Genomic DNA, 14,701 nt, shown 5'->3' on the forward strand with positions numbered 1-14,701 from the left:
TGGTCTTTCAAAAGTTAGCTGGAAAAGTCTGACTCCTAAGCTTATCTAGCCTAGTCCTTGAGAAGTTATCCTAATAAGCACTTACTTGCAAGGGCCTGCTTCATGCCAAGTCCTGTGCTAAATGCTTGCATATAATTTCTCATTAGTAGGAATGTACTGGCATTACCCACATTTCATGTAAGAACCTAGAATTTCAAGACATTTAACTCATCCAAGCACATCAGTGACAGGTGTGTCCGATCTAGCATCTTAACCGCTAAGATATTACAGCTCTCCATGATATCTTCGATTAAGAGTTGTGACTTTCTTTGGAAGTGGAGATTTAGGCTAACCCCCATACCCCAAAGGAAATGGAACTGGAGAGCTGTTTTCATCTAGCTAAGACAAACCACCGAGATAGCCACCCTACCACTATTCCCAGCAGTGGTAATGACCATTCGTGTCTGCTCTTTCCAAATTTAAATCTCTCTAAAAAGATTGCAATAGAGCAGCTGATAGCCCTCACCCCCAATTCTAATTTATCTGGGAAGAAAAGTATTCTGTATGTTGAATCCATATGATAGAGAAAAGATCTAATTTTACTTAATGAATATTGGAGCAGATACAGTGTGTAAGAACTTCTAGACCTGAAGCCTCTCATAGGAGAATCATAGGAGAAATAGAAGGGGTGTTTCTTAAAAAGTACAAAATTTAGGGACCTACCTTTAGATCCCATTTTGGTAGGTTTTGTAGATTTTGAGAAAATAGGCCTAATCTTAAACACTTCTTTGCCCCCTAGTTACTTAATTTTAAAATTTCCCCACAAAACCAATGCCCAATGGCCATTCCTTCTACTTCATTGGATTCACTAGGCACAGACTGAGGACAGGTATTTGCCTGTAATGTAAAAAAAAGGTAAGAAAAAAATTTCTAAAGAAAACCAGCAGAGAAAATTGCTCCAATTTCACTAAAATATAGCAATTTGGTTGGATGTGTGTTGATTTTCCAGATTATTCCAGAGGAGGACTTAACGATTTATGGAACAATTACAGAAACATTTAGTTTCAGGCATTTAATAATAATATTTATTGATATTTCTCAATACAAAAATCACATATGCAAACTGTGGGAAATGTTTAAAGTGTGAACCATTTTGGCTTATTTCTTTCCATCGAATTTTATGGAATTGTTTTAAATATTAAGAACATACAGCATATAAAAATTCATTTCCTGTTCTTTTCATATAACCTCACATATCATAAACATTTTCCCATGTCATTAAAAACTTCTTGAATGTGTCATTTTAATTATTTATGTGATAGTCATATTATAGATGTATAATATGACAACCATTTTGCTATTCATATATAATTTAAATTTGTAGCATTTTATTTCTGTTATTAATTATTTTACAATGAGAACCTTTGTGCATAAAACTTTACCCACATTTTGGATTTTTTCTCTTAAGATAGATTACTTAAAATTGCATACTGAAAGGATATGAAGAGATTAAGGCCCTTAATACATATTGCCAAATTGCTTTCCAGAAAGACGTAAAAAAAAATCTATACTCCCATCGGAAGCATAAGAGAATATCTATCTCACCACAGTAATCTTACCAATATCAAATGCTAAATGCTTTCTTTGACAGGCAACAAACAAACAAAAATTCTCAAAACAATACAAAAAAAATTTTTTATTAATTTATGCCATACTAGACCAAAACCACGCTTACTGCAATATTATTTGGTAGTTATTTTCTTTACATGAGGACTGTCATATCCAAGAAAATCCAGGTATTAACCCCTCCCTGTACCCTTATCATCATATATACATAGACACACATGCCTACACTTAGACCCACACCCTAGCCACACGTACACACACACACACCTCGGACATATACACACATTCACTTAAAATGCTTCAGATCCTGAGAAGGCAGTGTGATATGTCAGAAAGATCAGCTTGTTTGAATAGTCTGGTGTTCCCCCACACACACGCCCACTCCCAGCTGGGATGGATGCTCCATCAGAAGGGGGACCTCATCTATTCCCAGTACCTTGAACACACTGCCTGTCATGCAGCAGTTACTCAATAAATGAAGGAAGGAAAGAAGGAATAAGGGTAGCGCAGATATGAGGTATTGTGGATTTAACATCACTGATTTTGTAACTCATCCTACCTGCTGCCCCTTAGGAATTACGTAGTCAGTGCTGATGCGGTGGCATGACCCCCACGCCCTTTTCAAGGTGGTCGATTCCACTCTGAAGTAGCCATTGACAATCTCCTGCCCTAATGAAAAACCTGTTCTTTTCCTCCTCCAAATAGGGATTTCTCCAAGTTTAAGAAAATCATCTTCAAGAGTCATATGGTTCTTTTAATTTTACATTATCCTCTATCAAAGATTTTCCACCATATCCCTTGGGGGCTGGTCCAGAGGACTATCTGAATGACCGTTCTACTCAAGCAGAGGCCCTGTAGGAGATGCATGTCCTCCAACCCTCCCCTATAGCACAGCGAGTCCCTGCTGTTCTGGCATGCCATACTCTGGCTTGCCTGGACGTTAAAGCAGGTTTCATAGCTTCCATCTTTTTCTGAACGTTCATCACAGTGTAAAAGACCTGACTATTTCTTTCTATATATCACTCAAATTTGTAATAATCAAATAGAGCTCTTCTTGGCCTCTTTAGACGCCAAATTTATGGAGACCCCTCCCAAAGTTAATTAAATTTTAATTAGAGAATTGATATGAAAAGTTCTTTAGGTCACTGTCACTTGCAATTTTTAGCCTGTTATTGATTTATATCACCCTCTCATCAATCTTCTCATCCATGATACACCTCTTGGATTCTGACCCTTTTACCTGTAGAATTCCAGCAGCCTCCTAAGATTTGCTACTATTTTTGCAGGATGGCTACCCAGTCTACTTCCTCCTAAATTCCAGTGACAGCTTTCTCACCTCCACTTTAGTCATTGGTCTCTCACACCTAATAAGCAGTTTATTCTTCTCTATAAACTCCTATTCCCTTCTCCATGATGTTCCCCAGATTTTTCCACTGTATTTAAGCTCCACTTATTTCACTTAGTAAATGGCTGCCTCTTCATTAAGAAGATACATGCTTTTTAAGAAATTTATTGAAGTATATCACTCATACATAAACATACATAAACAATAAGTATATAGTAGTGAACTTAAAAAACAAACATATATAACATCATACAGGACTCTCATAACACATCCTACCACCAATACCTTGCACTGTTGTTAAACATTTTTAACTAATAATTAAAGAGCATTGTCAAAATATTACTACTGACCAAAGTATTTTCCCCCAACCCACCCTATTATTATCTTTCTATCATTTATATATGAACATACATGAACAATAAGTGTACAGTAAAACTTGTGAACTTACAAAACAAACATGCATAACATCACACAGGGGTCCCATACATCAACCCTCCACCAATACCTTGCATTGTTATGAGAACTTTGTTACAAATTTTGAAACAATATTGCAAACCTATAAAATAATCATGCACATGTACAGAATTCCCAAATAACACCTCTCTATCAACACACCACACTGTGGTGGAACATTTGTTACAGATAAGATAATATCTAATTGTTACCACATCCCATAATGTATGTTTAGCACACATTTTCCATACTGCTCCATTATCAACACAGTATATATTTGGCATAGATGCAAGAATATTGTATCATTACTGCTAACCACAGTCCAAAGGTCACTCCAGTTGTATTTTTCCCAAGCTTCTCCACATTCCCACCACCCTGCAATAGTTACGTACATTTATGCTAGCTAAAACATGACACTCTCTCACATCTGTGCCATCAACCACAATTCTCATCCACCTCTTGGTTTACTGTGATATTCAGTTCCTAGATTATTCTCTAGCATTCTGTCAATTGGCGTTTACATACCTAGACTACCATTTTCAGCCACACATCCCCATTTATAAACCAGCTGCTACTATTTGTTACCATCCTCGCTATATATTTCTATACCTTTACAGTAAAACTAATTAAAACTTCTATATACATTAAACATCAGTAGTCCATCTCAGTCCTCCTCTTATCTCCTTTAAGAATCCACCACCTACCACCAGGTCTTGAAGATATTTTCCTATAATTTCTTCTAGAAGCTTTATGGTTCTTGCTTTTATTTTTAGGTTTTTGATACATTTTGACTTAATTTTTGGATAAGGTGTGAGATTGGGATCCTCCTTCCTTATTTTGGCTAGGGATATCCAGTTCTCTCAGCACCATTTGTTTAATGGACTGTTCTGCCTATGCTGTGTGGGTTTGACAGGCTAGTCAAAAATCACTTGACCATACATGTGAGGGTCTGTTTCTGAACCATCAGCTTGGTTCCATTGTTCTATAGGTCTATCTTTAAGTGAGTACCATGCTGTTTTTACCACTGTAGCCAGGTAATATGATTTAAAGTCTGGAGATGAGGGTTCATTTTTACTTTCTAAGAAATTTCTGGTTATTCAGGACACCTAACCCTTCCAAAGAAATTTGATAATTGTGTTTTCAATTTTTTAAAAAATGCTGGTGGAATTTTTATCAGGATTGCATTGAATCTGTACATCAATTTAAGTAGAATTGACACCTTAATGATATTTAGTCTTCCAATCCGTGAGCATGGAATGTTCTTCTAGTTATTTAGGCCTTTCTCCCTTGCTGGTTGTGCAGTAGGTGCCAAGGATGTAGTTGGTGCTATAAGCTGTGGAGGCTCAAGCTGCCCTCATTGCCCCAGGGAACGATGAAACTTCTCCCAAGAAGGGGTAGGGACAAAGTCACAGCTGTGTGGAATAATTCAAGTCATACAGGCCTAGACTGTAGTTGCCCAGGGAGACTGATAAGGCTTCACACCCCTTTCTCCCCTGCCTGGGGCGGGATGGAGCTGCAGGTGTGGGCAGCAATCTATGCAGTGCAGGTCCAAGATGACCACAGTTGCCCTAGTAGACCTCTGATTTTCAGTCTATGCCAGCCAAAGTTACCTACAGTTACCTGGATAGACTGTTACAGGACCCACCAGCCTCCTCCCAGCCAGAGGTGGGGCTGAAACCTAGTCTAGGACTGCAGGCCGATCTGGGTGAAAGAAACTGGTTCCTACCATCACGTGCTTTTTGGTCAGCCGGGCTTCCCCTCAGGCTGGGGGTGGAGCCAAAATGACAGCTACCGGCCTCTTCCCAACTTGGACAGATTCACACCCTAGCTGTTCCTAGGGCTATACCTTAGCCAGCTGAGCCTACCTATCAGTAGCTGAAATCAGTGGCCAACCATCTCCTCCTCCCATTTTTGGGAAATGGAGCTTCCGATTTCAGTCACAGAACAGATCCGGGGCAGCTTGTGCTGCCAAAGTAGGATAATCATTGGCCTCTGTGGCTTGGCCAGTAATATTCCAGAGAGATTGGCGCAGGTCCCCCCAGCTTCCTCCCTGCTGGAGGCGGCACTGGGGCCTAGGCTAGAGCTGCAGTCTGACCTGGATGAAGAGAAGCCAGTCCCCACCAGCCCTGTGATTTTCAGTCTGCCCTGCTTCCCCTCATGCCAGGCGTGGAGTTAAGAAGGCAGCTACCAGCCTCATTCTGACTTGGACAGGCCCAAACTTTAGCTGTTCTTAGGATTATACTTTAGCCTGCTAAATTTACTCATCAGTAACTGAAGTTGGTGCCCAGTTGTCTCTTCCTCACCCATTTTTGGGAAGTGGAGTTTTCAATTCCAGCTGCAGAACAGCTCCCAAGGTGGCTGTGCCTCCAGTGAAGAATGGACCCCAGTCTCCATGGCATGGAGCACTCTACTTATGAATCTTCTCCGCAGATGGGCAGTCTCCTCCTTCCATTCCTTCAAGGATGTTGTAGGATGCTCTTCTCGTCTCCTGGAGCCCCCTAACAGGTGCTTCAGCTAGCTCCAGAGAGCTCTGGGTGTTTACTAACTGCCCCGTAACAGGAGCTGACTTTAGGAGCTCCTTACTCAGCTGCCATCTTGCTGGTTGTCTTGACACATGCTTTTTTTAAAAAGTTCCTATAGTTTCCTTCCTATGTACCTAAAATGTATTTATCTATTTTCTTCTCCTTTCAAATAGTCTCCAAAGAAGTGTCTGTTCTTTTCCAGTTCTTCCTCCTTTGGGCTTGACAGTAAACTCTTGAGTCATTCAGGTTCTTCATCCATCTGTTACCTTTTTTCATTCTTGACTCTTCACCTTCTCCATGCTGTCTATCCTAAGATACAGCTTTGACTACCCTTTTCTAGAATAGTTTTGTATAAACACATTTCTCAGTTTGACCTGACCTCTAAGAATATGCTCTATGGCACTGCTGTCCCTTGGAACACACTCCTTCCCACCCACTCAGTTCACCCAGACTCTATAAGTGGAAATAAAACATCCACTCAACTTGACTTTTGAGCTTCACTTACACATTGCCAACTACATACTAGTCCCATAAATACAGCATCAAGATCAACACTTCCAGGACTAAGCTCCTAATCTTTTCTGGCCTGCCACCCTAAAGCAAATAACTATGACTTTTTCCTTTTCTGCTCTTGCAAGTACCAACTTGCCATTAACTCCAGGTCAAATCTTCATGCATCATTAACTATTTTCCCCATTTCCTAAAATCCACTCTCCTTTTATTTCTAAGTATTTTCCTTACTCATTCCCTTTGCCAGTACTTTATTTTTAATCTTTTTACTTCTCACTTATCACATGTTTTAACTAGTCTCCCTGTCTTTTTTTTTTTTAACTTCAGCCTATTTTATGAAATACTGTCAAATTTAATTCTCATAAACTTCAATTGGTTACTCACTGATACTATTCACCATCTTGATCAAACACTTTCAAAGGCACCTATTGGGTAGGGGATACATTTCACATCCCCTAGCTTAGCATGCCAAGGTCCTGCATGATCTGAATACCCCACTTTCCATGTATCTACATTGACTAAACTGGACTTTCCCTACCTGTTCCAGTAAGCCTATTCTAATCCCTTCCCCAAAAGTGTTCTCTACATTTCCTAATGGTGAATACATTTTATCTCCAATTCTTCTTGCTACAGGTCCACCCTATTTTGAGTATTAGTTGTATATATTTGTCCTTTTTCTTTTATTAGACTAAAAGATTTTTCATTCATATAAAATATGAATATTTTAAAACTCATATTTTCATAGTGAAAATCTATGAAATTTTTAGTCAAAATACCTAAGGGCAAATCATAAATTGAAGACTCTAACAATTACTAGTTTTGTGATTTTAGGCAAGGTTAAGATATATGACTTCTCTGATGCTCAGTTGTTTCATCTATTAAATGGGGGAGGTTTGTTGTAAAACTAAAATGAGAGAAGAAATTGTGAAAACACTTTTCCATCTGTAAACCTGTATCACCTAGCATGGTGGTTGACATAAATAGTTGGTGAATGAATAAATGTCTGAGAAAATAGACATTATTCCTTCAATTTCACAGGTTGGTCAGAGCTGCACAAGCAATATTTCCCAAAGATAGGGGAAGATTTCTGAGAGCAACAATCCTCAATCCAATCAAGCCCCCCACTTTCCAGGAATTCTAACGAACAGATGCCTCTAATCTTTCATGGTGCCTGGCAAATAATAATATAATTCTATATTATGCACTCTATATTTCCCTGACAATTCACTCTTGATGTCTTCTTATATGTCAAGTGGACATAGATTCCTTAAGGAAGTTCCAGGGACAGGATTTTTCTTCCAAATTTAATTGGTCAGGAACACAACAGGGAACAGATGGCAAATGCAAATTGGATAACTCAAAAAAAAGGTATAATGAAGGGATTATCTACAAACTGTGGAAACACAAGACACTGAAGTAACAAGAGAGCAGTCACAGCTTTAGGCACAGAGAGGGAGTGGCCATGCAAGTCTAGAAGGAGGAATTAGTATAAGGAGTCACTTTAAGAAGGGCTATACCTTCTGTGGAGAGACCTTTGCCACCTGAGGAGTTCCCTTAGGGAAAAAGCAAAGGGCAAAATGCTCCTCTCCTCTATTCTCCTGTCAGAATTCTCCATTGGCTAGCCCAGTCAGAAACCAGAGGGCATGACGTCATAGTCCATACACATCAGCCTCTCAAGGTCAATGGTAGGGTGGCGAAGGCTGGAAAGTGGATCTGAAGAGGCAGGTGGAAGACCCAGATACACGTTCGTTCCCCTGACTGTGGTTTCTGGCAACCCTCAGAGCTTTTATTTTAGTAAGATGAGCATCTGAGAGTCACTAAATATATTTCACAGGTTGGCTAAAGCTCCACTGTTCCCCACCTTAATTCCCCGGCCTGCCAGTTCTTAGTAACCTCCTTGTACTATAGCCCTTCTCAGCAGCAGCTTATGCTGCTGCCTCCCTTCACCCCTCCTCCCAGCCATTGTTATCGTCCCCCTCCAGCCGTTGCTGTTCTTCCCGCCAGTCCCGCCCACATTGCCAACATAGAATCTACCTCCATCCTTAGTCACTGCTTACCTCATAGCCACCCGCCCCTACCCACCTATCCACTATCACCCCGTAGCTAGCCCGCCCTAGCTCCAACCCCTCCCCTACCCAGCACTATAAAACCAAGTGTACTTCCTTAATAAAGCAGACCTGCGCATAGACCTCGTCTCCGCGGTGCCTTCTTTCTCACCGTGCGTCCCCGCCAAACCTTGAGCCGCCTGCTGCCGGCCCAACAGGCCCCGGCCTCCCGGCAGCAACCCCTGAGCTGGACTACGGCACTGCACAGACAGTATTTCCCAAAGCTAAGGGAAGATTTCTAAGAGCAACATTCCTGAATGCAATTAAGCCCTCCACTCTCATTTAAAGTGTCTTTAAATAAATACAATGTTGTAGCACTACATAAAACATGTGTTTAGAAGGATTTCAGATGACTTTTCTGTATATTTTAGTCCATTTTAATTCCCCTGAAAAGAACAACCTCTCCTAGGTTATAAATGCAACAGCTTTCCTGAATTAATTGTGTTTCATAAATATAATGCTTATCATACTATTCTTTTCTCCCCTAGTAACTTTTTTTTTTTCTATCTGGTTGCATCATCATCTTTTTGTTGCATTGCTTTGCCACATAGGGGCCTGCACTTCTACACACTGTGCAGGTGTGGGATGCTTTTTTTCTTTTTTTACCAGGAGGTCCCCGGGATCGAATTGGGGTCCTCCATATGGTTAACGGGAGCCCATTTGCTTCAAAAACAGCCGCTTCCCCCTAGTGACTTTTGATTCTTATTTAGAATATATGATGTGTCCTTACTTTGCAAACACCATGTTCATACGCCAGACTTACCAAATAAGATTAGACGGTATGCATAGGCTTTGCTAATTGGACAGATTTATTTTTTCATTCCCTAGGAATGTGATCTGTGACCACTAATAGCATATAAATGCAAACCTCGGTCCACAGACAATCACGGCATGAGAAAGCCTACGTTAATTTATTGTTATTTAACAATGCTCTCTTATCGAACCTGGAAATATCACTTACCTGGGCAACCCAGTACGCTGATCTCAACTTTGCAGTTTGCAAACACAGTAGCTGTGAAATATCACAAGGAATTATTTTTAAAGAAAGAGGGAAATTCCATAAACATTATACTTTTTTTTAACAGGGACAACTGAACTGTATTCCACTGTATCTTAATGTGTATTTCCCACATTCACTTCGGTACTTCTTTTCATAACTCATTCTAGGATAAGTAGTTCTTCTATCCAACAGCCCAAGTTCTTAGTGGATTTATTTAGGAAAAAAAAAAAATTAAGGGAAAGCAGGGCTCTTTTTCCAAATTATTAATACAATGGAACCAATGCCTAAAATTCAAGAAGGGTGTAGTGTCTCTTAGGAATTAAATAAGCCATGTCTAGCACTGGTAATCATATGTTCAAACCAGGCTGTTCAAAATTATAAGAAACCCTTATGGAGTCCTATAATCTCTAACCACAAGACCTCAAGCAATAGAAGCAGATGTGATAGTGGCTGCCCTCTGTTCTTTACAGCTATATTGTACCACTCAGTGCCTTTGCTGGGAATTACCATTGACTCCCAGCTCATATCTATTCACAGGAAATTTGACTATGGAGATTTGAATTAACCTGTGTTAACTGACTTAGCTCGATCAGGGATGTACTTCTAACCCATGCGCCAACATCCATGGTCTTATTGCATTTGTTCCACCGTGATGACCTCATGTCAGAGCCCAAGGTCCTTGTGGAACAATCTCTCCTGGCTGCACTACCCCTTCTACACAGATGCCTCAGCTTTCTCCTTCCAAGGGGACTGCAGTCCCAAGAACTTTTCTTAGATTGTTGGAAATTTCTTCCTATGTCCCTCTGACCTGTTAATAACTCTGCCTCTCTTTTTCCTTTCCATCTTCCAATTCCTCTTAATTAGTTTTCAAAAAATAGTTTTTTATACATGTATTTCTACCACAATAGAGTCTGGAACGTAGTGAGTGTTTAGTAGATATTTGTTGAATATGAAGATGGATGGTTAAATAGATGAATAAATTAAAGGGAGGAAGTAAATTCTCTGGCTGCATTGGGGATTGAGTTTTGTTCCCCACAAAAGGCATGTTCAGGTCCCAACTCCTGGTCTTGTGGATGTGAACCCATTTTCAGTAGGACCTCTGAAGCTGTTCTTAGTTGAGATGTGCCCAGACTGAATGTGGGTGGGCCTTCATCCAATACGACTGAAGTCCTTATAAGCAAAGGAATTTGGACATGGAAAGAGAATCCCCAGTGGAAGCAAGAACCCTGGAGAGAATGGAGAGGATGTCACCAAGCAAAAGAAAAGATTTGGAGTTGTCCTAAATAATATTGCAGGGACAGATGATGGACCTTGTATGTCTTGCCATAGCCCACTGGGTGTGCTGGGGGAGAGTGTAAACTACAAGTTAGGCTGTCATCCATATGGTGCAGCAATGCTCCAGCATGTATTCACCAGGTGCAATGAATGTGTCATAAGGATGAAGGGGGTTGTTGATGTGGGAGGAGTGGGGTGGGGGGGTGGGGGTATATGGGGACCTCTTTTATTTTTTTAGTGTGGCATTTTTTGTGATCTATGTATCTTCAAAAAAATACAATAAAAAATGATGGGGGGTGGGAGGTGGGGAGTGGGGTATTTGGGAACTTCTTATGTTTTTAATGTAATGTTTTGTGTTATCTATTAACCTTTTTAAAATTTTTAAAAATTAAATTAAATTAAAAAAAAAAAAAGAAACCCCAAGGATTATCAGCAGTCAGCCCCAGAATGTCACAGTCTCCAGGGAGAAAGCACGGCCTTGCTGGCACCTTAAGTCTGAGCTTCTCCCAGCCTCAAAATTGTGAGTAAATAAATTCCCATTGTTGAAGTCAACCCACTGTATGGTATTTGTTTTAACATCCAGGAAATTAAGACATGCTGTTTCATTTAAAGAGATATCATTTCTACTAAATATTTTAGTTACAAAAGCATCAAGAGTCTCATATGTAATCTAAAATCGCAGGCTCAAAGAATGCCCTGTGGTTAAAAAAATAAAAGTGAGATTCCAGGTACAAACAAATTTTTAAAATGCTTTATTCCTCTTTTGGACAGTCTCAATTCATATTAACATATTAAAGGCTCTGAGAATTTCTGCCACAAGAACATAAAAAGTTTGCGTTTCATCTGGGAAACATCCTGGGTTCCTCCATTTCCTGCTCATCAGTCATCACTAACCCATGTGCAAGTCCTCTGAGTTTGACCTCCAAAAGAATATCGGTACACTTCCCTCCATCACACTGGCTTTCACTCCAGTCCACGACACTGTCCTTTCTCATGGGATACTGCAGTATCCTCCCAATTAGTCTCTCTGCTTCCACTATTTGCCTCTTACAGCCATTCCTGCAAATCATCTAGTAAGAGCTTTTGAAAACCTAAATCATGTCTCCTGCTCATTTGTAAAGCATATCAGTGGGTGGAGTGCTTCTGAAGTCCAGTCCTCATATCATGCCTACAAGACCTGCTGCCCTCACTCTCCAACTTTACCAACCACCCCTCTTCTTGCTGCCCTCTCTTTTGTCCACTAGACCTGCCCTTCTGCCTTTTCCACACGAAGCCCTCCCTTATAAAGGCCTTGGTACTTGACGCTCCTTCTGCCTGAAAGTTGTCTCATTCAGCTTTCTCATCATTAGTTTCTCCTCATCCTTCAAGTCTCAGCTCGAATAACATCTTTCTGAAACCCCTCTCAAAGATAGCTTTCCCCAGCATCTCGGTTTCTGACTGCTGTCAACAACAACACACCACAAACTGGCTGGCTGAAAACCAGAGAAATTTGTTGCCTCATGGTCCTGGATGCTGGAAGTCTGAAATCAAGATATTGGCAACACCAAGCCTCCAGCAAGGTCCATACCGTTCTCCTGGCATCTGGCAGTGGCTTGCTAGCAATCTGGGGCCTTCTCCCGTCTATCTGTCTCCGGGGTCCCACGCATTTTCCCCTCTGTCTCTCTTCTGCTCTGTATCCAAATTTCCTCTTATAAAGATACCTGAAGTCCTTACAAGCAAAGGAGAGCATCATTTTACTTTGCCTAATTTCATCAGTAATGACCCTATTTCCAAATAAAGTCACATTCTTAGGTACTGGGGAGAAGGACTTCCACATATTTTGGGGGGACGCTATCCAACCCATAACACCCTGTTACTTCTCATTATATCTCTTACTTTATTTCCTTCAAAACACTCATCACAATGTGAACTTTTAAAAATTCTGATTTTCCATACCAGAATACAAACTCTATGATGGTGTCAAGCTTGCTTATCTCACTTACCAAAATATCCTTGCATCCTAAGCAATGCCTGGTTCACAATTGGAAACAACTAGTTATTGAGCAAAATCCTTCAAGTAAAACGTATTAACATGCCACAAAACACATTTTGGGAAAGTCTAATATAGTCTGAAAGGTCACTACCATTTTATATGAAGTTCACGAATATCTTCAGGGAGTTAAGAATTTCTGTTCCGAAGAATTAATAAGATAACACATGTTAAAATATATTCATTAGCCATTATACATATTCTAAGTTCTACAAAGAATTTTCTGTTTCTTTTGGGTATTTCCTTATGACTGCTTTCAATGTTACCTTGCAAAATTCATGTGCTGGTAACCCACTTTTAAGCTCAGAAATAGTTTGAAGAGTTTCATGAGCTTTTTTGATTTTTGTTTCTGTTATTCTTTTTTCTTTTCTTTTTGACTAAGAAACTATAACCATCATACAGCCTAATCTATTTTTTCACTAATCAGGACTGAACTGAGGCTCAGAGAATTTGAGTGATTATTTTTCCATGATCATGCAACTTTAATTAATGCTATGGTCTCAGTCCAGGGCTATTTTCACATTTTGTTGTATTTTCTCAATTATTCCTAAGTCTACAGGATAGATTGTAGAAGGAATATATTGAGAGGTTAGGCTCAAAAGATGAGGTTGAGCAAAACCTATCTAATTTTCAAGAGGATGCTTGAAAATTATATTTCCATTATAGTGGAGCCTTCGATTGGCTGTTCATTATGACAGAGGTGGGATTATATGCCAATTTTATTTCCCCTTTATCTTCTGATAATTGGAGGTGTCATCTTAAAGAAGAAAATCTTAATAGCTCCATTCACATTTTTATTGTCATGTTGCCTATAAAATGATGGGATGATGGTAGCCAAAAAAAAAAAAAAAAGGAAAAGGAAATAATAATTTCTTAATAATTAAAGTTCACTCTAATGTCTTTACAACTTTTAACAGATATTTAAAGGTTATTTTCATGTGATTAATGAATGGTAAAGTTATACAGGCTTGAGTGGGAAAGCATAAGGGAGAGAAATTAAATCTTATCTTTCTTTCTTCTGCTAATACACACAAAATTTGACTCAATTAAGAGCTCAAATCAACCAGAAGAAGACAGCAACCCTAATAAAAATAGGGCAAAGTATATAAACAGGAAATTTACAGAACAAGAAACCCACAAACCCTCTGGGGAAAAAAGCAGATTAAAAGAACCATGAGCAGAGCAGGTTTAGCTCAGTGATTGAGCACCTGCCTTGCATGTATGAGATCCCGGATTCAATCCCAGGCACCCCCTAAAAAAAAAGATACATGATACACAGTAAATCTATTACCATGGTGGTCTGTTCAGGAGAGGAGGGAAAAAAAATGGGGAACAAAAGAAAATAGGTATGTGGGTGAATAAATAAGGGAGGTAAGAAAACAAACCAGAAATGAAAGACTACAACACAAAAAGAGAAAACTAAAGGGAAAAATAAACAGAAGGGCAAAATTGTTTTTCTTCATCAGAAGTAGCATTTACTTTAATCTCCCAAAGACTAAAATACTTCCTCAGAATCGCCCTCACCTCGCCTCACATCCCAGGCAAAAAGCAACCACACACTTCCTCTCCAGCTCCCTCGACTGCTCAGGGTCTGCAGGAGGAGAGGGAGACTGAGGGGGAAGGGTGTGCTCTGAGCAAAGGTGAGAAACTCGAGGGTCTGGGGTTGAATTCCTGGAGATAAGCACCAGCTGGAATCAGGAAAGAAAGTCTATCTCTGTTTTGCATAGGGAATGATTGGAAAAGGTGAGTTTGGCTTCATAGGCTGTTGCTGGTACCAATTAATGGATTAGGAGAGATGAAAAGAGGCCAGGACACGTAAAAGGGATGCAACTACAATTGATAAATTGTGAAGTTAAT

This window comes from Dasypus novemcinctus, chromosome 20, assembly GCF_030445035.2.
Source record: "Dasypus novemcinctus isolate mDasNov1 chromosome 20, mDasNov1.1.hap2, whole genome shotgun sequence".
Classification (NCBI taxonomy): domain Eukaryota; kingdom Metazoa; phylum Chordata; class Mammalia; order Cingulata; family Dasypodidae; genus Dasypus; species Dasypus novemcinctus.